A 25,679-nucleotide genomic window follows, 5' to 3' on the forward strand; every position below is an offset into this window, starting at 1 on the left:
ATATATATATATATATATATATATATATATATATATATATATATATAAAACCATCTACGCATGAGAGGTTTCTGCTGCTCCTGACCACAGTCTCCTTTTCCTGAAGACCCCCCTGGGTTTTTCCGTCTTGTTTTTGCGCACTTCCTGAGACTGATTTACCCCGATTTCTGGCAATTTATACACTCCAATTCCCTTTGCCCGCCCCCCCTCCCAATCCCTCCTCTTAAATCCCCTCACCACATGGCACATGCGCAATCCTCTGCGACAAATTACTGCAGTGCAGTTTGTCCCTGAAAGAAGCAATAGGAAGTGTCCCACCAGCCTAATTCTACGCAGAAAAAAAAAAGGTCATAGATATATAATCTCAAGAAATTTTGCTCTGGTTGGCTTGGCAATAGTATCTACAGCAAAGTAATGTCTTCAGTTTGAAGTTAAGATTTGTAAATGCCTTAGAGGACTCCCCCCAGGTTTAGCCTAAATGAACACCTATGTATCTACATTAATCAAACGCTTCATGCTTTTTTTTTTTCCCATTGCGGAAGTGGATACAAAGATGACTTTATTCCTAAAGGGTTTCTCCACTCCCTGCCCCACCCCCCATGTTTTTACCTGGCCTGAAATCTAAAACAGAGCGATTAAGTGCAGACTCCTGTTTTGACAAGGACATATTTCGCTAGTTCAGGCAAGAGCACATGCTCCCTGTGTTAAGAGTCCAAAGGTCTTAATCAGAAAGAAACAAGAGGACTTGTTTTTTGTCACAAGTACCACCTGTTGTTAGTAGTAAGCAATCTCTGACTTGTAAAGTACCACAGCTTTGCACAAACAGCTCCAGTTTCCAACTCTAGAAATACACAAGTTCGAATACAACAGCCTCAAACTCTAAGCCCCGGGCGTGCACCATGCTGCCAAAGGTAATTCACGTTTCTCCCCTTCAAAACTGCTTCACCCCTTCCCCAACCTCCCCATCCTCTCTTCTCCTGGAACAGACAATCCGTGTATTTCAAAGAGTTCCTTGTCATTGAATTGAATACTGGAAACTCACCAGTTTACATTTTAAGCTACTGGGCCTCACTCCTTTTACTGACAAAGGAGAAGGCCACTAATGATGTTTACCCACCTAGGCTCATGTTTGTCTAATGTTTAAACGGGGTTTTGTTATCATTAGACATTCCTGAACAATCGTTCTCAGAACATCAAGCACACAGAGCAGGGAATCAAAAGATGCAGGTCCTGGGCTGGGGGAGGGGAGCTGAAAGGCGCCGAACCGGGCCTCCCTGCTGCTTAGCACCATCTAGTGGCGGCTGCTAGTGCGACTTTTGGAATGAGAGGTCCCAGAGGACTTAATAAAATCCAAAGGCTGTTTTCTTCCATCCTGGTGGATGACGTGCGGCCTCATGCTGTTCACTTGGTGCGTACTGCACATCCGTACATTTTGAATTATACACAACAAATAACTCACCTTACTATTTAATAAATGCTCCTTTTGTCTGTGTACTGGGATATTTTACCCCTTATTCCCTGGGCTTGTAGGCAATGAAGGCAGATGGTTTTAATACTATCAAAGCAAGCAGTGCTAGGAAATGCTCACGGGGAATATGCCTAATTAGATGCTTGCCGCCAATCCTGACAACTGTAGTTGAATCTCTAGAATCCACATGACGGAAGGAGAGAACTGACTTCCACAAGTTGTCCTCTGACCTCCGTTCATGTGCTCCTGTGCGATCTCTCTCTCTCTCTCTCTCTCTCTCTCTCTCTCTCTCTCTCTATCTCTATCTCTATCTCTATCTCTCTCACACACACACACACACACACTTTAAGAATGTTATTCTATTATGGCTCTTTATTGTCTTTCAAATACATTACTATGACATAGACTCATATAATTTTTGATAATTATTTTTGATAATAATTATTTCTATTATTAGAAAATTAAAACACCAGGGACTAGAGAGATTGGTCAGGGTCTTTTATTGTTCTTGCAGAGTTTAGTTCCCAGCCTTGACACCAGGCAGCTCACAACCCCTTGTCACTCCGTATCCAGGGGATTCTATACCGTCTTCTGGTCTCTGTGAGTACCTGAAGTCACATGTGCAAAAACACACATACACACACGTATGTTAATTTTAAAGGAAAATTTAAACCCTGTAACATTTCATTTTAATTTAAAAAAAATTACTGAAGAAAATGAGACTCATACATAGCTGGAGTTAATTATAGATTTTTATCTCCTAAACAAAGTCATCAGGATCAACTGTGCCATGTGAAACTATCGGCACTCACAGAAAATAAGGAGTAGTGAAGGCTTGACTCTATTGGTACAACAACCCAAGCAGGCACCGTGTGACACGCTCTCACAACACCGTGATGACAGTTTAACTTCATGACTAACTTATAATATACAAGCAGCTACCTTTTTGAAACCAAGTATAGATAAATGCAAACTGGACACTCTTCCTTTATACTCAGCATCAGAATGGCAGCTGATAGGAACTGAGAAGAGAACTAACTCTTCCTTATCCAGAACATTCTAATCCAGTTCTAAGATGGCAAGAGGCTCATGGGAGTTAACAGTACTTCTACATGGCTGCTTTCAGCCTAGATCCTGGGTCAAACACACAATCAACACACCAGGGTCATGACTGTGACCCTACTTTCCAGGGTCAGCTCCCATCCTGTGGATGTCCAGTGTGCGTCACTCACGAGCCCTCTTGTCAAAGCAAGCATCACATATGGTGTCGCACGCTTATGTGCACAGCATAGAACGGGGATCTAAGTCTGAGGGCAGCATAGCTGCATAACAAGACTGTGCCTCAAAAGCAAACAATAAAGAATTGAAACAGGACACAAAGTAATACAATTAGGTAAGAAAATAAATATTTAAGAATAATTTTCAGGCTGGAGAGATGGCTCAGCAGTTAAGAGCACTGACTGCTCTTCCAGAGGTCCTGGAGTTCAATTCTCAGCAACCACATGGTGGCTCACAACCATCTGTAATGGGATCTGATGCCCTCTTCTAGTGTATCTGAAGAGAATAATGGTGTACTTATATACGTAAAATAAATAAATCATTTTTTTAAAAAAAAGAATAATTTTCAAGCCAATAAATAGTATAAACATTAAAACGTCCAAGTCACTAGTATGTTTTTATTAATATTTATTAACACTAAGTTAATAATTTTCCACTTTCCCCTTGTATATTCTTTTGGGACGGTTGGCTTGTTTGTTTCTGATGTTGTTTTGTTTTATTATTTTTTTTCAAGACAGTGTTTCTCTGCATAGACCGGGCTGTCCTGGAACTCACTCTGTAGACTAGGCTGGCCTGGAACTCAGAAATCTGCCTGCCTCTGCCTCCCAAGTGCTGGGATTAAAGGCATGTGCCACCATTGCCTGGCTTATTTGGTTTTTCAAGACAGGGTCTCACTAAGTAGCTCAGTCTGGGCTTGAATTCATAATCCTACTGCCTCAGCCTCCCCAGTACTGGGATCATGGACCCAATGAAGTCTGTCAAAACCTCCTTTAGCTTTAGAAATGAGAATAGACGCCGGGCGGTGGTGGCGCACGCCTTTAATCCCAGCACTTGGGAGGCAGAGGCAAGTGGATTTCTGAGTTCGAGCCCAGCCTGGTCTACAGAGAGAGTTCCAGGACAACCAAGACTACACAGAGAAACCCTGTCTCGAAAAAACCAAAGAGAGAGAGAGAGAGAGAGAGAGAGAGAGAGAGAGAGAGAGAGAATAGACACCATCTATGGATGGAAATGTCAACTGTCAATGGGAGCGAACTTGGTCTTTTGAGGGAACAAGATCATCTTAATTTGGGAGGACCCAGACATTGTCATTTTGAAGGTGGTTTTGGAATCTTCAGCAAAAAAAAGAAAGTTTAGTACAGTGCTAAAAATTTGGGACACTTAACTGGGTGGCCTTGGTAACAAGCTCCTTATAACATAGTTAAGTAATGATCAAGTTGCCAGAGGACCCACAGAGAAGCTAAATGCATCAGGTTTATCATGATGTTTGCTGGTTTCTATAGTTTTGCTTCTCTTATGAATTATTTTTCTTCAAGCATCGGCAGCAACACTCAAACAAATACAAAATGAAGAATGTGTTAGAAAGCCCAGTGATTCAGAGACCTGAATCACTGAAAAGCCATGCGACAGCACGCGTGTACACCAACACTTCACCTACTTTGATTCGTGGGAGATGAAATGAGAGGGAAGCCAACATAAGAAGTCCTTGCTTCACTAAAGAGAGCCATCTTCGCTTTCAACCAGCCCCAGTGCCACAAAATAGAAGGTTTAGAACCTTATGTAACAATGCTTCCAATCTCTGAAAAACATGAAAGAAAATGCTATTTCAGCTAATGTATATGGAGACGGCCACATTTCTAGTGTACCAAAGCTAAAGTGATTTTAGGATTTTCTTTCCTAAGTTTCTCTTAAAATTACTTCAGTTATTTCTCTTTGTGTGTGTATTATTGTTTTGCCTGAATGTGCATGCTCGGCACCTAAAGTAACCAGAAGAGGGGGTTGGATCTCCTGAAACTGAAGTTCCACACAGTTGTGAGCCATCATGTAGATGCTGGGAAACAAACCAGAGGCCTCCTCAAAAGCAGCCAGTGCTCTCAACTGCAGAGCCATCTCTCCATGACTTAACTCCAAAACCCTTTTAGAGGCCTAGAGTGTACTGTAGCATCCAGTTTGGTTCTGCCTCTAAGATAGATTTCAGTTTCAGAGAGATCCACATTCCGGTCTGAGTTTTGCTACTTGGTTTCCATGTGTTCAGGGAAAACAGTCTCCCCAAGGCTCTCTGTGTCAACAGGTAATATTATTAATAGTGACTGTCACACATTTCTACTTCCAGCTTAGATGAGAATGAGTGGAGAAGAATTCTGACAATACATTTAATAAAAGTCAGCTATTGTTGTGGTTTTCAAAAAATGGTCCACACAGGCTCTAGGGAATGGCATTATTAGAAGGCGTGGCCTTATTGGAGTAGGTGTGCTCTTGTTGGAGGAAGAGTGTCACTGGAGGCAGGCTTTGAGATCTCAGATGCTCAAGCCAGGCCCAGTGTGGCATTTTCTTCCTGCTGCCTGCAGATATAGGACTCTCAGCTCCTTCTTCAGCATCATGTCTGCTTGCACACTGACATGCTTTCAGCCATGATGTTCATGGACTAAATCACTAAAATTGTAAGTCAACCCCAATTAAACATTTTCCTTTGTAAGAGTTGCTTCAGTCATGGTGTCTCTTCACAGCAATAGAAACCCTAACTAAGATAGCTATTATCAACACTTTTTTGTGTTCTCATTTGTAGAGGGCAAAGTTTTGGGCTTTTGCTTTCTGTTTTATGATAAATGTTTTGATTTTCCCCTTACCAGCTCTCCAAGATTTATGGGGCCTTCCTGTGTACCACTCTGCACTTGGAGCTACCAGCAGAGACTTAAATACAGAGAAGACAAATACTGTGAGAGGTAAGATCATTCAGGGATGTGTTTATTCTAACGTTGTATCTAAGATACCTTGAGAAGTGTTGTAATTACATGACCATAAAACATCACTAAAAGGACTTTGAGACTTACAATTTAACTCCTGGAGCATGACTCAGAATAAACGTTTCAGTCGTAGTCACATTTTTCCTCTAGGATCTCCCACTAGTATTTAGTATTAATTGCCCAAGTCACTCAACTTTTGGGTGGTTTGTTTTTCACAAATGCAAAACAGAAGTATGTACTCTTAATAAGTTTTAGTTTGTGTTGTCCATTCACTAAATATATTGAGTGCATTAGAGAACATTGCAGACACTATTGCAACCCTCCAGTGGGACAGCACACATGGAGTAGTGTCGTGGGCTTGACAAGCAAGAATGACGTGGACTAGGAGCAGCAACATGATAGAAAAGGCCTCGTCTAAAAGAAGCCATTGAGGTGTGCATGAGTTAAGGATTATTATGGGAACGAGGTAATGAGTGGGAACATAAGCTCATCCATCCATTCATTCACTCATGCATTTATTAAACAGCAAAAAATAGACAAGACAATTATCACCCAGTAAGCATTCAGTAAATGTGATGGCTTCTTCTTGGGCCTCATATCTCTGTATGAGTTCTTGACTCTCTCCAGGTCTTGCCTGGGCTCTTTCAGCATCATTTTCTGTTCAATTCCATCTGCCGCACAGCCATCAAATTTATCACCCCAGCCATGAATCTTTTAATGTTCAACAGGCAATGCCTGGTTTGAGGAACATTTATGGAAGGAAAACTCATCAAACTATCCCGCAGAACTCTAAAAATGAGGTCTGTTTCTTTGTAGGTTTATAACTGTTGGCCACGCTGCACCCTGTATTTGGAACACCCACTGTGAGAAGAAGAGAACATTTTTAAACTTTTTTTTGTGGGGGGGGGGAGGTGGGATGGGGTTTGTCCTACAGTGGGTCAACTGAAATCTGATGTATCACTGGAAAGCACATTTATGACATTGGACTAGCCTGATGAAATAGCTGGTAATTGTATATTGGGGCAAATGGGTTTCCACACAGGCACCAGATCATTGCAGTGACCACCAGGGGCTGGGTTGAGTGGGTGGGAGGAGAGCTAGCAAACAGAGGCAGGGAGCTTGCAGCAGCTGGAACCAGCCGAGGCAATGAAAGTGCCAGACCAGCTCCTCAGTCCTCTAGACCAGAGTCAACTTATGTCAGAACAGCTTCATAAAATGGAAACCTAATGTGCAGTTTTATTTCCTACGTTCAGAGTCACATGTGGTTTTGACAAATAGACGTGTATCTCTTTTGAGCAAGTTGCTTCAAAAGTAGGTGTTGGTTTGGAGAATTCATTGCTTGTATATGATACTATTCTCGTGAGGCTTTGTACCAAATCGCTGTTTTATTGTGAATATGACATTCTGTGAGTGGATCCCTACCCCACCGTGTGTGTGTGTGTGTGTGTGTGTGTGTGTGTGTGTGTGTGTGTGTGTAAAGGAGTCCCAGTATAGGCTTCAAAAACTGTGTCCACTTGTCTAGTTTTAAATGCTTAGCCCCTTTCTTTCTGCATGCACTCTCCCAGCCAATGAAGACTTAGGTTTCTTTTGAACAAGAAAGAGTAAAGCCTGAACATTACAAGATTCTTTTAACCTGATTGTTTTTTATGGAACCTGGCCCACGAGCCATCTTCAGTGAACTCAACATTTAGAAACAGAGCAGGCGAGGCTTTCTTCTCTTTGACATCTGCTAGGATTCTATTGGTTGTAAGTGACAAAGGATACAAAAGAAACTGGTTTGGACAAGTATGTGTCTGCTCATGTAATAGAAGTATCCAAACTGAGACAAAACTCAAATTTCTTTTTGGTGTTTTGTTTTGTTTGTTTTTCACTCTTGTTTCAAGGTCTAAATAATGAGAAGGCTGTAGTAACTTCTGGAATGCCATCTCCACAGCTTCGACTTGAGCAGAAGGGTATCTCCTCCATCCCACCCCCTTGTATTCTTAGCATAAATACTGATCCTTCTCTTATAATCATTGTCCAGTGTGTTTCTCCTGATAGAAAGCACACCTTCAAAAATGTGACAGTGTGGTAGATGACTAAAATATAAAATGTAGTGTAGATGTCTTCCCTGGCTATCCCCCTGTCTTAGAGATTTAGAAAAAAAAATGCATTCTCTATCATACGAAATCTAGATCTGTTATGGAGCAGGATTCCCTCAAAATCACAAGAATCCAGAAAACTACAAGCCTCAGTATAGTGTGGCTCATACCTGCAACCCCAGCATTCAGAAAGCAGGAGGACTGCAGCAAGTGGCAAGCCAGCTTGGTTTACAGAGAGAGGAGCAAGGCCAGTCAGGGCTTTTAGTGAAATGTTGTCTCAAAAAGGAAGACAGGAAGGAAGAAAGAAATAAAAGAAGGAAGGAAGGAAGGAGGAAGGAGGAAGGAAAGAAAGAAAGAAAGAAAGAAAGAAAGGAAGAAAGAAAGAGAAAAAGAGAAAAAGACAGATGAAAGGGAAAAAAACACTTGAAATAAGTGTTATGCCTCCAGTCATGTGTCTTGTGTTATGCCCTGTGTCATTTTGAAGTGTAAGATGATTTGCCTGCAATATAAATCTCCAGGCTTTTAGCTTGGGCCCACCAGATGCTTTGCAACCTTCTTCTCACACACATCTTCTGACTCCCCTGAACTTTTCACTAGACTCCCAAAGTTCCCACTTCATCATTTTATACATTTATTCATTTTATGTTCCTTGTCAAAGAAGCCATTTCCTGACCCATCTTCATATCAGGAAACCTTTTTTATAAATCCTCAATACCCAATGAAAATATTATTTCTGTTGATGGATATCAAAGTTGTTTCAATTTCTTAGCTATTGTAAATAATACAGCAATAAACACAAATGTACAAGTATCTCTACAGTATACCCAGGAGTCATATGGAAGTTCTGTCATTGGTTTTTAAAGAAACCTCCATACTGATTTCCATAGTGGTAGAGTGGATAAAGAAAAGATTGCATATATATACAATAGAATTTTATTCTGTTGTAAAGAAAAAATAAGTCATGTCATGTGCAGGAAAATGGCTGAAACTTGACATCATTACATTAAGTGAAATAATCCAGACTCAAAAAGACAAATGCTGCATAAAATGAGGACTACTGGAAGGGACAAGGGGACCATCAAGAGGGGTTCAGGGAGACAAGGGAGGGCAGTGGGAAGAAGATGAATAAGAACAAAGCATGTATAAACATTCTATAAAGAAATCTATTACTTTGTATTCTAACTTAAAACATAATAAAAATATATTTCTATATGTGTGAAAGACAGTTTTATATTTCTGGTGTCAGGATGCAGTCTTGCAAACTGTCAATTTTAAATAGAGTTAATTTCTGCATTGGACATGGGGACACATATCTTTAATTCCAGCACTTGGGAGGTGGAGACAGGCAGATTTTTGAGTTCAAGGCCAACCTGGCTTACAGAGTGAATTCCAGGACAGCTAGGGCTACACAGAGAAACCCTGTCTCAAAAAGCAAACAAACAAAATTAATTTCTGAATAACTCGAAAACTTCAGGCACCGTTGCCCTGGGGCAATTTGTTTCCTTCTCCAGCGTGTCTTTTTCTTGTTGTTATCCACGTATTTGCAATGTTATCCCCAGCACACAGCTCAAGCCTTTCTCCTGTCATCCCCATAACTTCCCACGGTCCCAGCGTTTAGCTGCAATTGCTGCTCTAACGGCCAACTTCTGAAGCTGTGGTAATCACGAGTGACTTTTGCTTGTTGTAGAATCTTAATTTGGAACAAAACCAATGACTACCTACTCTAGCTGAAATAGCAAACTTTGACAAACCAAGCAGATTAAACGGGATATCATATGGATGTTTACTCCCACAGTTAGGGACTGGTGTCTCTCTGGTCAGAACAATCTTACTTTGAAGATGATCGGTGGCTGTCTTACTAGATCCTCACAGAGCAGAGATAGGTCATCACTTCCAGTCCTTACCGGGAGGCACTAATCCAGCTGTGAGGACTTTGACAGCTGCCTCCCAGAGATCCCATCCCCTGGAATTCCATGGCCCTGGGGAGTAGGGCTTCAAACTAAAACCCTCGGGTGTTGAGCACTAATGGTCTGTGATGTGAATGTCTCACGTGATCTGGGACGGCATTTTGTCTCCTCATCTCCTAGACCTGTGCCATGATTTCAATGTTCTCTGCAAGCCCCTTCCCCTCATGCCCACATGCCCTCCTCCAAGTCAAGGTCTCTGGCAAGATTCATTGCTGGACTCTTTCCCACCTCACTGCTGCCATGGAAACATGCTCTCCCCTAACCTCCACAGCATCCAGAAACAGTCTGCAGCTCCAGGGGAGATGTCCTCTTCAAACACAACCAGAGCAGGCATTTTGTCTACAGAGAAAACCCCTCCCCCAGGAAACGAGGTTACTTTACGGATATTTGTGACTTTGTTGAACCACGTAAGGTTATTCAAATGTCTATATTAATCAGATGGAGCAGAAGTAGATGGTGGTTAGACTCATTTTCCATTCTACTTTTAGCAGCAGGTTCTTAGTTCCTTCCCCCATCAGGAAGGAAGTTTGCGGGTGTGTCATGATTTCATGGGCTGTTAAGCAGTCTGAGATAGCTAGAGTTTGAAAGAGCTCACTCCCGTGCACCTGAGAATGTCTTCAGGTGGCTTCCAAAACATCTCCCCCCCCCCCCCCGCAAAAAAAAAAAAAAAGAGCCGGGCGGTGGTGGCACACGCCTTTAATCCCAGCACTTGGGAGGCAGAGGCAGGTGGATTTCTGAGTTTGAGAGTTTGAGGCTAGCCTGGTCTACAGAGTGAGTTCCAGGACAGCCAGGGCTACACAGAGAAACCCTGTCTCGAAAAACAAAACCAAAAAAAAAAAAAAAACCTCCCTTTGAGTGACTAGTGGCCACTTCTACAAAGTCTCTCGATCCATGTTCCTGCCTGCTAACAATCAGAGCACCAAAGTAAGCGGCGCTTGTTTGACCCGGCTCTTCATAATTCTGGGAACTGGTGCCATACAAACTATGAAGGGCGGTTGTTAGCTATCTCCGAACATGGTCACCCATGCGTACAGTAAGAGCCACTTTTCTCCAGGTTCAGTGAGACAAGACAATAATATTACCCAAAAAGAACCACAGGCTTGGGCCCAGCTTAGATGACCGTGTAGTCTGCTCTTCTGAGAAGGATGGGCGGGGCGGGCCCCCCCCCCGACTTACTACCATGTGTTCCCTCACTTGTTAATTGAAAAATTTGGCTTAGCTCTGCAATCCCAGTACTGGGGGTACATACAAAGGGTGAAGGTTCAGGACAAGGCCTGTAATTCCAGCCTCCTGGGACATTGAGCAGGAAGATCACAAGTTTAAGTCTAGCCCAGGCAACTTAGTGACCTCTTTTCCAAAATTAAACATTTTTTTTAAATAAAGGAGCTGGGAATATAGCTGGTGGTACAGTATTTACCTAGCAGGTGTGAGACCATAGATTCAATCCCAGTAACACACACACACACACACACACACACACACACACGGATACAGAACCAGTGTCAGAGAAATGTTTGCACTCCTCATTTTATCCAGCCCAATTGAAACAGCCAAAATATGAAATTAACCTAAATATCCACTCACAAATGAATAGTAAACATGGCTCATATACACGATGGACTATTAGTCAGCCATGAAAAGGAGCATCCTAGCTGGGCATGATGGTGCACACCTTTAATCCCAGCTCTCGGGAGGCAGAGGCAGACAGATCTTCGTAAATTCAAGGCTAGCCTGGTTTACAAAGCAGATTCCAGGGCAGCCAGGGCTCTGTTACACAGAGAAACCCTGTCTTGGAAAACAAAACCAAAAGGAGTATCCTCTCTTTTACAACGCAGATGAACATAAAGGACACTGTTAAGTCAGATTAGCCAGACACAGAAAGACATTATGTCACTCTTATTTGGAGTGATTTGAATGTCTCCATAAGTTCATATACTTGAATGCTTAATCACTAGGGAGTAGAACTCTTTGATTGCTAGGGGGAAAAGTCATATTTCATTAAGGATACATCTCTTGGTAGGTCAACCATTCTTGGGTGGATGGCACTACACCCTAGAGTATAAGGGCAGTACTAACTGAACTCTTTGGGTGGGGTTGCTTTGTTTTGTTGTTTTTTTTTTTTAAGAAAATAAAAGAACAGTCAGGGACACACCTTTAATCTCAGCACTTGGGAGGCAGAGGCAATCGAATATCTGTGAGTTGGAGGTCAGCCTGATCTACATAGTGTGTTCCAGGATAGCCAGAGAAAGATACCCTTTCTCTGGAGTAGAAGAGGGAGGAGGAAGAGGAAGACAAGGAAAAGGAGAGGAAGAAGAAGAAAGAGAAGAAGAAGAGGTGGAAGAGGACTTGAAGTTGGGAAAGAGGAATAAGGAGGGTATCTGGGAGGAATTAGGGAGAAGAGCAGAGGTGAATGTGATCAAAATACACGTATGTATGTATGTATGTATGTATGAAATTCTCTAAGATTTCATTAAAATACATTTTAAAATAATCAGAAACGAACCCTTATTTTTCACATGAATTTGTGTCTTTAAAGGCACACCACATCGCTTTTCTCCCTTTGACGTTTTCTACACCCAGTTGATATAAAGGAAGTAACTATGTAATATATCATCTTCCTTTGTGCTCCCTGGAGCCCTAGGTGATAAGGAGGCTGCTTTAGTTCCATGTGAAGCAGAAGCCTTGTAGGATCCCTTGAGAGATGTCATCCAGGAAGCTCACAGACACAGATTTGTAAGGAAAGAGAGCCAGGCATTCAATAAGAACAGTGATATTTGATGTGGATATTTGATAGGGCAGCACTATTGCTCTTATATCACACTTCCAGGAAAGATTTTGCCTCATCTCAGACCATTCTTATATCCTAGCTATTCTAGTCAGTAGCACCTGGTATACCCCAGGCTGGTCTCAAATTCCCTACATGTTGCTGCTTTTCCAAAGGCCACATCAGCACCAGGGACCCCAGGTAAGACCCCACCTTATGCCCTATACCCACCAAGTCCCCTTACAGCACACCTATCAGATGCAAACTGCACCTCATCACTTGGGTTCTATATTCTGGGCCAGAACATTGGCAGAAGACCTGTGCTTTCCTGAGGCCACGCCTGTTCTAGGAACCCTAGAGTCAACATTAGTACCCAAAACCCCAGAGGTCATGCAGGCCACAAAAGAAAAGGAGGGAGGGAGGGAGGGAGGGAGGGAGGGAGGGAGGGAGAGAGAGAGAGAGAGAGAGAGAGAGAGAGAGAGAATATCAAACAAAACCACATTTGAGACATTGTACTGTATCTGAAGACTCAATGTTCACCAGAATTCCAGGCTACTCAGGCCAGAAGACAAAAGAAAAAAACAAAAACCAAGGCAAGAAACATGTATAAAATACCCATCTAACAAAGATGAACTCAGAAATCAGCACCTAAACCTGTAATAATCCCCAAATTCAGATGCCTAGAGGCCAGCATAAGAACGCAATCAACAACAGCCAGGGCAATATGGCATCACCAAAGCCCAGCTATCTAACTACAGCAAGCCTTGGAAATTGCAACACAAAGCACAAGAAAATGATCTTAAATCCAATCATATGAAGATGATAGAGGCCTTTAAAGAGGAAATGAATAAATCCCTTAAAGAAATACAGAAAAAAATTCAATCAAACAGGTGAAAGAAATGAATAAAATTGTTTGAGACCTGACAATGGAAACAGAACCAGTAAAGAAAACACAAACTGAGGGAATCTTAGAGATAGAAAATCTAGAGAAGAGAACAGGACCAACAAACACAAGCATAACTAACAGAATACAAGAGATAGAAGAGAGACTCTCAGGCATAGAAGACAGGATAGAAGAAAATGATTCATGGGTCAAATAAATTTTTAAATATAAAAAGTTCTTGACACAAAACATCCAGGAAATCTGGGACACTATGAAAAGACCAACCCTAAGAATAATCAGAATAGAAGAAAGTAAAGATTCCCAGCTCAAAGGCCCAGAAAATATTTTCAACAAAATGACAGAAAAAATTTTCCTAACCTAAAGAGATGCCTATAAATATACAAGTTATAGAACACCAAATAAATTGGCCCAAAAGAAACACTACTCCTACTACCCCCACCATGTCACACACACACACACACACACACACTACCACTACCAACATCGAAATATCAAGAATTAACAATCATTGGTCATTGATATCTTTCAACATCAGTGAACTCCAAGCAAATGGACCAAAGAAACAAACTAGTGTAACCATTGTAATATCTAGTGAAAGATTCTTCCAACCAAAATTAATAAAAGAGATGAGGAAGGACACTTCATACTCATCAAAGGAAACAAATCCACCAAAGTGACATCAATTCTGAATATCTATGCCTCCAATACAAGGGCACCCACATTCATAAAAGAAACATTTCTAAAGCTTATATCACACATTGAACCCCACACATTAATAGTGAGAGACTTCAACACCCCAGTCTCACCGATGGACAGGTCATCTAGACAGAAACTAAAAAGAGAAATAATGGAACTAACCAACACTATGACTCAAATAGACATAACAGATAGCTACAGGACATTTTACCCAAACACACACACTCACACACTCACACACTATGTATATGTATATCACTATATAATATGTCCACTCTTTCCCATATATATATATATATATATATATATATATATATATATATATATATCTTCTTCCCAGCACCTGGCAGAACCTGGTCAAACTCCCTATGTCACTGATAATGAATGACCTAGGATTGGCTCCTCCAGCCCTGACCCCCGAGGACTGGGATTCCAGGCATGCGCTACCAGGACTTCATGCATGCTAGACAAGATCTCTACCAACTGAGCCACATGTCACCCAGTACCCCTAGCTCGTAATGCTGGTGAAGCTGCCCAGTCCCTGTTGTCATTTAGTTCATCCCCAAGCTCCAAAAGTCTCAGTAGAGACCTCTAGAGCCCTGGGAGAAAGTATCTTCTCGGGCCATCTCAGTGCTAACTCATTTTCTGAAATCCTTATTCTGGAAAATAGTCATTTGAACTGAAATTACATTAAGACACAGAGCATGGATTTTAAGCCGATTGGCAAAATGCCCAATTTAGAGCAAAGGAAACAAGGTGGTTCCCACCTTGGAAACAGGAGCCCAGATCTCAGCTTGAGTATGCCTTCACCCTAGACAACTAGCAGAACGAGAGGAATGTATTTTGTAACATTTGAGACCTCCTCAGCTCCAGCTTTATGCTCCTAAGGAATACTCATCAACTGTCCAACGCCACTGTGGAGGCCTCCCTCCCACCCCATGCCATTCTCTTCTCTCTCTTTTCCTGCCCAACTCAGCACACTCCATTCGGCCTTAGCATCGCCAACCTAACCCAGAACCTATAGCTAGCTCCATTTTAATTGTCTCTTCCCACAGCTACAACATGTCATCATGACCACGTGCTTTTGCAATGCCTCGCTGCTCAGAAGTCTAAGTGATTGTCATCTCCTAAATTCACATTCAGTCCCCTTGGCTGTGGCGAGAAGGGCATCATCTGGAAGAAAAGAGGTAAGATGAACGTGTCTTTGGCCATTTGTGTTTTCTCAGTGCTCCTTCATTGAAATGTCGGTATTCGGAGACAGAGAAATCTTGTCCGGGCCTGATAGATACACTGGCTTTTGCTCCAAGGCAGGAAACAGTTGAGACAACCCGAAAACAAAGTGGACTTCTCTCTGGCAGCAAGTTCAGTCTGTGGTGGGAACAGTGTTCCATAGATAATGTGGATTCCCTAATCCCCACTACCCAGGCCCAAGAAATTTAAAAGAAAATTTTCTCCAATGTTTTTTTCATCCTAAAAAATACAAAAGATTACACTGTAATGCTTCTATTCTCTTTTTCCATCAGATTTGTCCCCGCAGTGGTCCCTCTGCATGCACACTATCAGGTAAAGGGGTGCTCCCTACCTACCACCTTTTTAATGCCTCAAGAACTTTTTCCAGAGAAGACACTAAGTGGGTCACTTCCCTCTTCTAGCTTTGCTATAAATTCTCTGTGCGTACTTGTCCCGTATTCTATTTTCAAAATCAAATGGCCAGCTTAATTCCCCCGGAGGCCTTGACTACATCCAGTTAAGGTCACGGTCAGGACTTGAAAGCGGTTCTCTCCCTCCTGCCATACCCCATAGGCTCTTTTTTTTTCCTCTCTTTTTTTTTAATCCATCCCTCAGCCCTCCCTCCCTTTTCCTCTTCCCTCCCCTTCTTCTTCAATAGCTCTGTGTTGTAAAGGGCCTGGCCACACACAGAGAATATTACAGGAATAAAACCTGGAAGAGAGCACACAGTTATGAAACATTAAACCTCAACTTCTCTTTATTTTGCTCCCTGGATATTCCTCCCCCTCGGAGAAAACTTGAGCCTCGGCAGATTTGCAGTTCATGTTATCTTCAGCTGTAAAAGCCAGCTGAACCAACAGAGCGCCCCTTCTCAGCTTCCTGCTGTCCAGAGGTTTGCAAAGGAACTACTGTAAGGAACCAGTCCCCTCTGGCTTTATGGACAACCTTTTCAGAGGAAACATTAAACTGCCATCAGTAGACAAAGACCTCCATAGACTATCGAGCTCTGTTCACGGCCGATCTGTTAACATCAGTCCTGTGCCTGGCCGGGGAGAAGGACAATAAGAAGGTCAGGGTCTCATATCGCCTGAACATTGCCTTTCAAAATAGAGTTTAAAAAAAATGTCCAAGGGTCCTCCCACTGCTTCAATCAGCTCCAGCCTAAGGAGCTCAGGGGGAATTTGGCCTGAGGATAGAAGGCCACATCAGACATTGATTCAGTTAGCCAACCCTTTTCAAGGTGTCACCCATTAATTTATTGACTGCAAATAAGAATTTTGCCCAAGGCCAAAACTCACAATTGGTCCCAGTTGAGCTGAAATGGATTTTCTACAAGTGGCTAGGGAAAGGGAGGCTTCTCTTCAAAATGTCTCTTCTTTGGTCCACTCTCTCTTTCTTTATCCCCTCTCTGGCTTCATCCCATTAATAACCGAGCACTCAAAGAGCTTCATTAGTTGGTGGCATGCAAACAGCTGCTCAAAGGATTTGAAAGTGGATTGATCCCAAGCTGCTGGTGTAGACGCTCCACGTCAGAAGTGACTGTTGGGAGCTTGCTGGCTGCCCCTCAATTTGGACATTACTCTGTTTTTTTTCCCTCTCCATTTCATCCTAGTAAGAGAAAAGATAATATTCTTATATAGTGGCTCTGTATATTTTTCTAGAAGTCTTGGTTTTCATATACAAAAATTATATAATACAAAATAAATTTCAAACACGAAATGATTACACTTATACCTGCTGTGCCTATCTAACATGTAAGCTACAAAACAGAAAAGATTCTCTAAATATTATAATCATTTTCTAGATGCCATATGTAATAGAGAGGTGATGGCCATCTTATGTAGCAAGAGAATGGACTACGGTTTTACAGACATTAAACCATAATTCTCCTTAGCTCTTAAACTGTGGGACAATTTATTAGATTATCTTAGGCCTGTACCTAAATTCAAACTGCTTTTGTATGACTTGAAGACTCAAACGCTAGAAGGAATTATCTCAGGAAACAATTACATAGGTATACACGGAGGCCTATTTAAGGATGGGGTATTTGTTCACAGTGTCATGAAACAACAAGCCAAAGGGAAGCTGTTAACTGAACAGCTATGGATGCTGTGATCTGTGTCTCGGGTCTCTACAAGCAGTTCCAAGGAATAGGAATGTATTCTTACATATCTTTAAAGTCATAGCAGTTTTTAAAAAAACTATTATCTTTAGTGCAAAAAGCACATAAAAGCAATACTATATTGTTCTACCTAGAGGAACTGTAAAGAAAGCAGTGGGCCTAGCTGGGGGGTTTAACTCAGCTGTAAAGTAATTGCGTATCCGGCACAAGACCTTGGATTCCCTAAAATGTAAGAAAGCTTGGTGTCAGTTAGCTGATGGATACAAAGTCCCACTGGAGAGGATGGTAATAGGTAGTAAAGAGGGAGTTTAGCCTTCTGTGTAATACAATCTCACTTTGTCTTAGTTAGGGTTTCCATTGCTGTGAAGAGACATCATGACCAAGGCAACTCTTAGAAGAGCAACATTTAACTGAGGCTGGCTTACAGGTTCAGAAGTTCAGTCTGTTATCATCAAGGTGGGAGCATGGCAGTGTCCAGGCAGACATGGTGCAGGAGGAGCTGGGAGTTCTACATCTTTTCCCGAAGGCACAGAAGACTGGCTCTTGTGGTTAAGAGGAGGATCTTATTGCTAGGTAACATACTTACTCCAACAAGGCCACACCTACTCCAACAAGGCCACACCTCCTAATAGTGCCACTCCCTAGGCCAAACATATTCAAACCACACATCCTCATTTGTTTGTTTTGAGACAGTCTCCCAGTGTCACTTAGAATGACCTAGAACTCATGGCAATCTGTCTGCCTTAACCTTCCAGTTGTTGGCATTACAGACATGAGCCACCCTTCCAGTGTCTGATTTTGTTTTTTAATATGAACAAACAATTTGTTACTTTCATAGTTCATAAATGAGTTCTTTCAAATAGTTAAATGGCAGCTTTAAAGAAAGCCTGTCTGAAAGCCTTGATTTGGGGCTGGAAAGATGGTTTAGCAGTTAAGACCGTTTACTGCTAGACACACATTTGGTTCCATCACCCACATGCCAGCTCACAACCAGGAGATCTCATACCCTCAACATGCTCTTCTGGCCTCTGCAGGCACCAGGCATATATGTGATACATATACATATGTGTCCTCATAATCATAACATAAAACAACACAACATAACATAAATAAGTTTTTGTTGTTGTTTTTTAGGGGGGAGGGTTTGGGACTAGGGCTTCTCTGTATAGCCCTGGCTGTCTTGGAACTCACTCTGTAGACCAGGCTAGCTTTGAACTCAGAAATCCACCTGCCTCTGCCTCCCAAGTGCTGGGATTAAAAGCATGCAACACCACTGCCCGGCTATAAATACGTTTTTTAAGTGATGTAAAAGCATGATTTATTGTATTGCATTCTTTAGAAAAAGCCCAGTGTTGCTCAGAAAAATCAGTTAAGCTTGCTAAGTGTTGTTTATTAGCAAAGTACTGTCTCAGAGAGCTTGGTTTTGAACTAAATTTCATCATGTAATAAAGTATCACCTCCCTTGCTTCTCATTCTTTCTTGGGTTCCAACTGGCTCTAAGAGACAGCACTCTAAAATAGCAAGGCACCTTAGTCTTCATTTGAAGGTAAGAGTTCTTATTTATTCCAGTTAGACTCCAGGTACTCTGACAGTGGTTCTCAACCTTCCAAATGAGGCAACCCTTTAATACAGTTCCTCATGCTGTGGTGACCCTCAACCATGAAATTATTTTTGTTGCTACTGCATAACTGTAATTTTGCTACTATTATGAATCATAATGCAAATACCTGATATGCAGGATATCTGATATGCATCCCCAAGGGGTCAAGATCCACAGGTTGAGAACCACTGGTAGAAGAGTCCTTTCTGGCCAACTGGGCCAAATTCCTCACAGTGACGTCAACAGAGTGAAGCAACTGCTTTCCTGGAGCAGGCTGTATCTCTTCTCTGGGGACATGGTCTCTAACTGCATTATCCAGGGAAAATTAAAAATTCACCTCACCTCTGGGGAAGTCAGTTTCTTCAGACTCTGTCTGCCTGTCTCTCTCCACCCTCCTGCTCCTTACTTCCAAATCCTAGTTTTCTCTATCTTTCTGCATTTCTGTTCCTTTTCAACTCCCATTTTCTTCCTCACCATACTCGTGACTCTCTAGAAGGATGTTCTACAAAGTAAATTTTTGAGATGAAAAATTTCAGTAATACCAATAAATAATAATCTTTAAAACTCCAAAAGGTTAAATCCAAAAGGTAGATTCCCTTTTAATGAATCTTTTTTTTAACCTTGCTTTTATGTCGTTCCTTTTATCTCTTCATCAAGGAAGTTGTATTCCACCAAGCCTCGGGGTATGATAAATAACTTACCAGGACGCTTCCCTGCACCTTCCTCTCTGACAGGATGACTCAACCCCGATCGTATTGTCTTACATTCTTTAAATGATTTCCTGCAGGGCTGCCCCACTCCTGCCCCTCCACACATCCAGAAAACGACTGAAGAGAAAATGCTTAGAAATGACTCATCTGATTTCCTCATGAGAAACGGCACAAGGAAAAGATGCTAACACTCCGGCGATATGGAACCTTCCAGGTTAAGTAGTTCCTCTCTCCCAGTGAACCAACCTAAAGAAGAAAGGCCCGTGGCCCTGTGGACTGAGAGACCAGCACAGAGCTGTCTGCCTGGCCCACCTGCATAAAGAAACATTTCTAACTAACTGTGCTTCAGAAGAAGTGGAATTCTATAAAGAGACGTTTCTCAGGTACTGAGTCCCTCCTTTGAACTTGAGCCTTTTGGCATTTCATTTGCATCTGTTTAAACAGACACAGGACCAGCATTTATCAGCCCAGCCTCTGTGAGCAGGGCCTTCTCACTTCTGCACTTTGAAAGGAAGCTCTGGTAAAAATACGATTTTTTTTTTTTTTTTAATACCTGACAGGCTATGACTTGTAAAAACACAAAATCAATCGAGTTTCATTTGAACCATTCTTTGGCTCTCAGAAACCTTTGATAAATCTCAGATGAAAATTCCCCTGTCCCTCGGAAGCTCGGGAAGGCCACTGAACACTTTGATTTTTTTTTTTTTTTTGACTCTGTCACGTAATTGGAGCGGCGATTTTATCGATTTTATCTGGGTCAGCGGATTTATTAATCTTCTTTTCTAGTCAAGGAACTTGACCGGATATAATTTAGAAATGATTACAGTTACTGCGACTGGGCAGGGGCCATAGGGTACCAAAGTCAACACTTTTGACAATTGTTGCATGATCATAATAAATATTCAGTTAAGTTGGGAAAATTAGAAAACAGAATGCCCTTCCTCCCCAACCCCGCCCCCAGCTTCTAACTGACTGATGTGATTGGTTTCCTTGCTTGAGCCGCAAGGGAGAGAAGATGAATCCACTCTACATCTTTAGCGAGAGAGATCTTTCTGGAATACAAGTATTACGTGGTCTAACCCCGCCTAGTCCTAACCCTGGGATATCACCTCACGGTGTATGATAGAAGAACGAAGCACTCACTTTAGCATATATGATCTCTTAAGTCCTTCTAGAACATTGTTTTTTCAATCTTACTAATGCTTTGACCCTTTTAATACAGTTCCTCCTGTTGTGGTGATCCCCCAACTATGAAATTATTTTCATTGCTACTTGATAACTGTAATTCTGCTACTGTGCTGTTATGAATTGTAACACAGATATTTTTTGAAGATAGGAGTTTGGCAAAGGGGTCTGGACCCACAGGTTGAGAACCACTGTTCTAGTCCCGTTTCCTGCCCCCTCACTAGTTCTGCTACTTGAATGACTTTACTTATTTACAAGTAGGAGTCACCCGCTTCCCACTTGCTTCCTGGCTTTTTAGCATGACAGCCTATCAGAGGAGTCAGTCAGCGGGTTCTACTGGCGTTTTAGAGCTCACTTCCTCTAGAACGTTTACAAGTTCACCGAATTTCACCTACCATCTGAAATCTCTTCTCTCTATTTGTCTGGAGAACAGGAATGTGTTTTAGGCCTCAGCACTGATCTGTTTTACGACATATTCATAAACGTATTCCACATATTTTTCTCCACTGTATTTATCCCTCTCTGGAATCAAGGTTGAGAGCACACGTATTGGTTTATGGCACCTAGCACCATTTGGCCCACATTGTCGGCTTTCAAGAAATATTTCTGTAACGAAATATATTTGTAAAACCAAACATAGGGACCAGCAGGCACTCAAAATTAGCGTTAGGCACCACAACGAAATGCACAGCTATTATATACCATTGAGCAGCGGAGGGAAGGGCTAGAAAAACAGTCAGCAGTTAAAAGCCCTTGCTGCTCTTGCAAAGGACTGGGTTCCAGTCCCAGAATTCACGCAGCTGCTCATAGGCAGCGGTAACTCTAGTTCTAAGGGATCTGGTGCCTTCATGGTCTCCTCAGGCACCAGGCACACAGACAGACAGACAGACAGACAGAAAGACAGAAAGACAGACAGACAGACACATAAAATCTTTGAAAAACAAAATATATCTTAAAAAAAAAAAAAAAGAAAGGAAAGATAGCCTTCAGGGATGCCCCGATGTTAGAGATTCCTCTGGTTGATTCAAGCAACATATCTACCCACAGCCATTTGGCAAACTCCTCTTACACAGCCACACAAAGGAAAACGGTATCTGAAGAAACAGGTTCACTCTCCTAAGCTTGACACCCAGTCTAATTCTGAGTTAGGTACATCATCACTGCCTGTGCCTCCAGAGTGTTGAGGGGACAGTGTTTCTGCAAAGAGCTTCCTTTTTAGCAGTGGCATTTACTCTCAGGCCACGGACATCAGTGCTAAGACATCAGCCCCCAACAGAATACTGGATACCAGACAATGATCGTTCCTCCAGTGGTCTGGAAGAGATCAGTGGACAGGAACGTGAAGAGTCTCATTATGCCAGCCAGTAAAAACAACCAACGCCAGGACGGCTTCTGGCTGACAGTAACTGTGAGCTGCCTCAATGGGGAATCATCATAATTTTAAAGTTAATAAAATATGAATAAATGTCTGCCATCAGATTGATGAATGTGATATGTGCTTAGCAAATCCCACTGTGAATGGGGAAGATGGCGAGATGAAAACAACCTAGGAAAATAGTTCTGGGGAGTCCCTCCTTAGAGTACAGATGAGTCTGTACTCAGCCACATCTGTAATCTCAGCACTTGGGAGGGAAAAGTGGGAGAGTGGAGAGTTCAAGGCCATTCTCTGCTACTAGTGAGTCAGAGGCAGCTTGAAATACAGGAACCTGGGGGCTAGGAGCAGAAGGAGGGGAGAGAGGAAGGGTCATGCATACGAGGCAGAAAGAAGACTAGATTTTACAGAGCAAAGGCTAAGAATTAGAAGTCAACTTAGCTCCTGTCAACTGAAGAGTGATTCTTATTAAACCAGGTATGTGTGTGACGAAAAGTCACCAATTAAGCCTGTGAACCTAAGCAGCTCTCTGTCATCTGCTAATGCCTGGGCCAGCCGAGCTGCCTCACACTAGCTCTGATAGGCACCCAGTGTGACCGCCCCGGCTCCATCACTCTCCTGAGACACGAGAAATGTGGGTGGTTGGTACTGAGGAAGAAGTTGAGGAAAATACCACAGATAGTCTAACAGAAACAGGGCTAATTCCTAAAGGAATAAAACATCCATTCACTCACACAGGTCCCTGTGGATTTCAAAGGGGGAATCCGGTGTGTCGTCTCCCAATTTTAGAAGGGCAACCTGCTGAGGGGGCCCAGGAGCAAGGTCTACCAGTTGCCAATGTGTCATAGGCACCCACCAATGAGATTGTTCTTAGCACCCGCATACCCCAGTCACCTGGATAGTGGAGATGGTAATGTCCATATGGAAAGGAGAATGCTTTAGAGTTTTGTCTGTTTTGTTTTGTTTTTTAAAATACTAAAAGGAACAGTTTCAGGCTGATAGCCAGGCTCATTTTACACAAGCGAAAGCCCTGGCTTTACAATTGGCTCTCTGTTGAAACGTGAGCATCCTTACTAATTCCATGAGCTGGACTTGGAGCTGGACATTGGAAGATTTACTCACCTGTTGATGGCCAAAGTGGATATTAACTCCCTCCGACTCCAAAGAGAAGCCATAAACCCTTTAGAGAGAACAGAGTGTGGTGTCTCAGTAGAACCCATTCTGCTGGCCTGTTTCCTTCCTCTCCCCAGGACTGGCATCCCAGCAGGCATAGAATGAAGGGCCCAGGGATCCCACCAAGTTTGGTGCCTCAGAAAACTGTTCTTATCTCTTTAGAAATCAAAAGGGAAAAGTGGAACTTTTGAACAGAGAGCATACTTCAAGGTACAATGTTGAACACTCATTATTACAATGAGGACACACACTTTTAATTTAATTTTTTAAGGAAGAGGTGCTTGTAAAAGTTGTCATAGACCAGCCTGCTGTATTGGATATTATGAGACAATATTGCCAATAATCTACCACTTCAGACCTACAAAGCAGTTTTAGTATAAGGGTCCATGATTCACTGAAGAATGACACTCCGGACTCAAATAGTATGTAAGCACAAAGAGTGTTTTATTCTGCAGAAGTCCAGCATGCTGGGGTCTCTCCATTACCAAGATAGACACCAAGTGAGCTTGCAGGCCTGGTTTAAAGCACATTAGGGAATTGCGGGGTAGGTGACCTCTATATTAATCTGCTGGGTCCATCTCTATGGACTTTCCATTGCCAGGGTGTGGGGGCTGGAAACTTGCTGGGGAAGTCTGGGAACTGTTACTGAGGAAGTCTGGAAACGGCTGCTGACCCTTGTCCTTGCTTCAGGTCAGGTGGCTGGGACATTCCATGACCTAGGAGGTGAAGTCTGGAGCCTGGATTTTTTTTCTATTAGTAATTGACTTGCCTGGGCTTGCCTGGACTTGCCCAGGTTTTAGGCCTAGTCTCCTTAACTGCCAAGGTAAAGTCTGTCACGGAATCAGACTAGCCTTCTCATCAGCCTCCACCTTCCTAATTCTGTGACCCTTTTAGTACAGTTTCTCATGTTGCGGTGATGCCCCCTAACCATAAAATTAGTTTTGTTGCTTCTTCATAGCTGTAATTTTGCTACGGTTGTGAAATGTAATGTAAATATCTGATGTAAATATGCAGGGTATCTGATATGTGACCCCTGTGTGGATCGGGACCCACAGGAGGAGAACCACTGTCTTAGGGGATGCTTTGCTAGTTTGTAGATCATTTCAATTCAAGCCAGGGGGAAGGGGGAATCTATTTCTCTTCCTTTTGACTCCTTTCCCTTTTCTCTCTCTAACGGACTTGCTGACCAGTTTTCCTTCCCTCCCCTCTCCTTCCCCCTTCCTCTTTCCTATCTCTCCTCTGTTGAAGTAAATTACCTCCATACACGTTGCATTGACTAGCAATAAAAGCGTGTCCCAGTATTCTCAGTTGATAATCGCTGTGCCGACCTCTCCAGGAGCTGGCAGGATATGTAGATATTTGTTCCTTCCTCGCCTGCCCAAGGTACTCCGTGATTGGCTTAATAACGAGCTGACAGCCAATAGCTGGGTAGAAAGTGGAGGGCGGAACTTATGGGCAGATAAGGGGTCTCGGGGAAAAGAAATCAGAACTGGGGGACTTGCCAGCAGAACGCGAAGATGGATGGACTTAAACAGGTGCAGAGAGGTAGAGAAGGGGTCTCGGGGAGAAGAAATCAGAACTGGGGGACTTGCCAGCAGAACACGAAGATGGATGGACTTAAACAGGTGCAGAGAGGTAAAGAACTAGCCACGTGGCAGGTCGTGGCTAGGATAGTCGGATTAATTAAGATTACCTAGCTAGCGGCCCAAGCTATAATAAAAATTAACAAGCCTCTGTGTCATTATTTAAGTACTGGCAGGTCCAGAAAGTCCCACAATACTCCTCTTCCCCCTCTCCCCTTCCCCCATGCTTTCTTAATTCCATACATACATATATATATATATATATATATATATATATATATATATATACACATACATACATATATATGGTATTATATAAAGGATACACCATCCTGTCTGCCTTCATGTTGCCTGTAAGCCAGAAGAGGGCACCAGATCTCTTTACAGATGGTTGTGAGCCACCATGTGGTAGCTGGGAATGGAACTGGGGACCTCTGGGCTGTCTCTCTGCCTTACCCCCAGGACCGTTCTTAAGGAAGTAGAGCAAACAGAGTCATCGTCCATTCTTCAGGTCTCAAAAGAACTTCAGAATGCACTGGCATGCACTCAGTGCCTTCCGCCCTCCTCCACACCCTCTCTCTTTCTTTGGAATACAGACAGGTCTCAGAAGGGATGAGCAAAGGCCAGGGGAACGCAGAGCATACCGTCCAACCCTGTCCAAGAGTCAGGGGAGGAGTCCAGTCCCAGAAACACCAACCTTGTGTGCTTCCCACATCTTTTCCCAGCCTGAGTTCCTAGTATCTTTATGTGGTAACAAAGAAAGGGGGAATGGTTTATACCTCTTTACTTATTGTTTAGTTATTCC

At 42.6% G+C, this 25,679-nt stretch overlaps 1 long non-coding RNA gene across 2 annotated transcripts; it reads right to left on the bottom strand.

The window, feature by feature from the left end:
- Window positions 1-1,952: 1,952 nt before the first annotated feature.
- On the bottom strand, window positions 1,953-24,659 carry LOC114616502. Of its 2 annotated transcripts, XR_003710647.1 has the most exons (5): window positions 24,548-24,659; window positions 23,241-23,298; window positions 16,428-16,737; window positions 4,182-4,322; window positions 1,953-2,076 (listed from the first exon to the last, which is right to left on the bottom strand). It is a non-coding gene; the product is annotated as an uncharacterized LOC114616502 (long non-coding RNA). The 2 variants fall into 2 exon arrangements; XR_003710648.1 differs by lacking the exons at window positions 1,953-2,076; window positions 4,182-4,322 and adding an exon at window positions 15,899-16,171.
- Between the last annotated feature and the right edge of the window lie 1,020 nt (window positions 24,660-25,679).

Source organism: Grammomys surdaster, unplaced genomic scaffold (assembly GCF_004785775.1).
Source record: "Grammomys surdaster isolate TR1022 unplaced genomic scaffold, NIH_TR_1.0 332326, whole genome shotgun sequence".
Classification (NCBI taxonomy): domain Eukaryota; kingdom Metazoa; phylum Chordata; class Mammalia; order Rodentia; family Muridae; genus Grammomys; species Grammomys surdaster.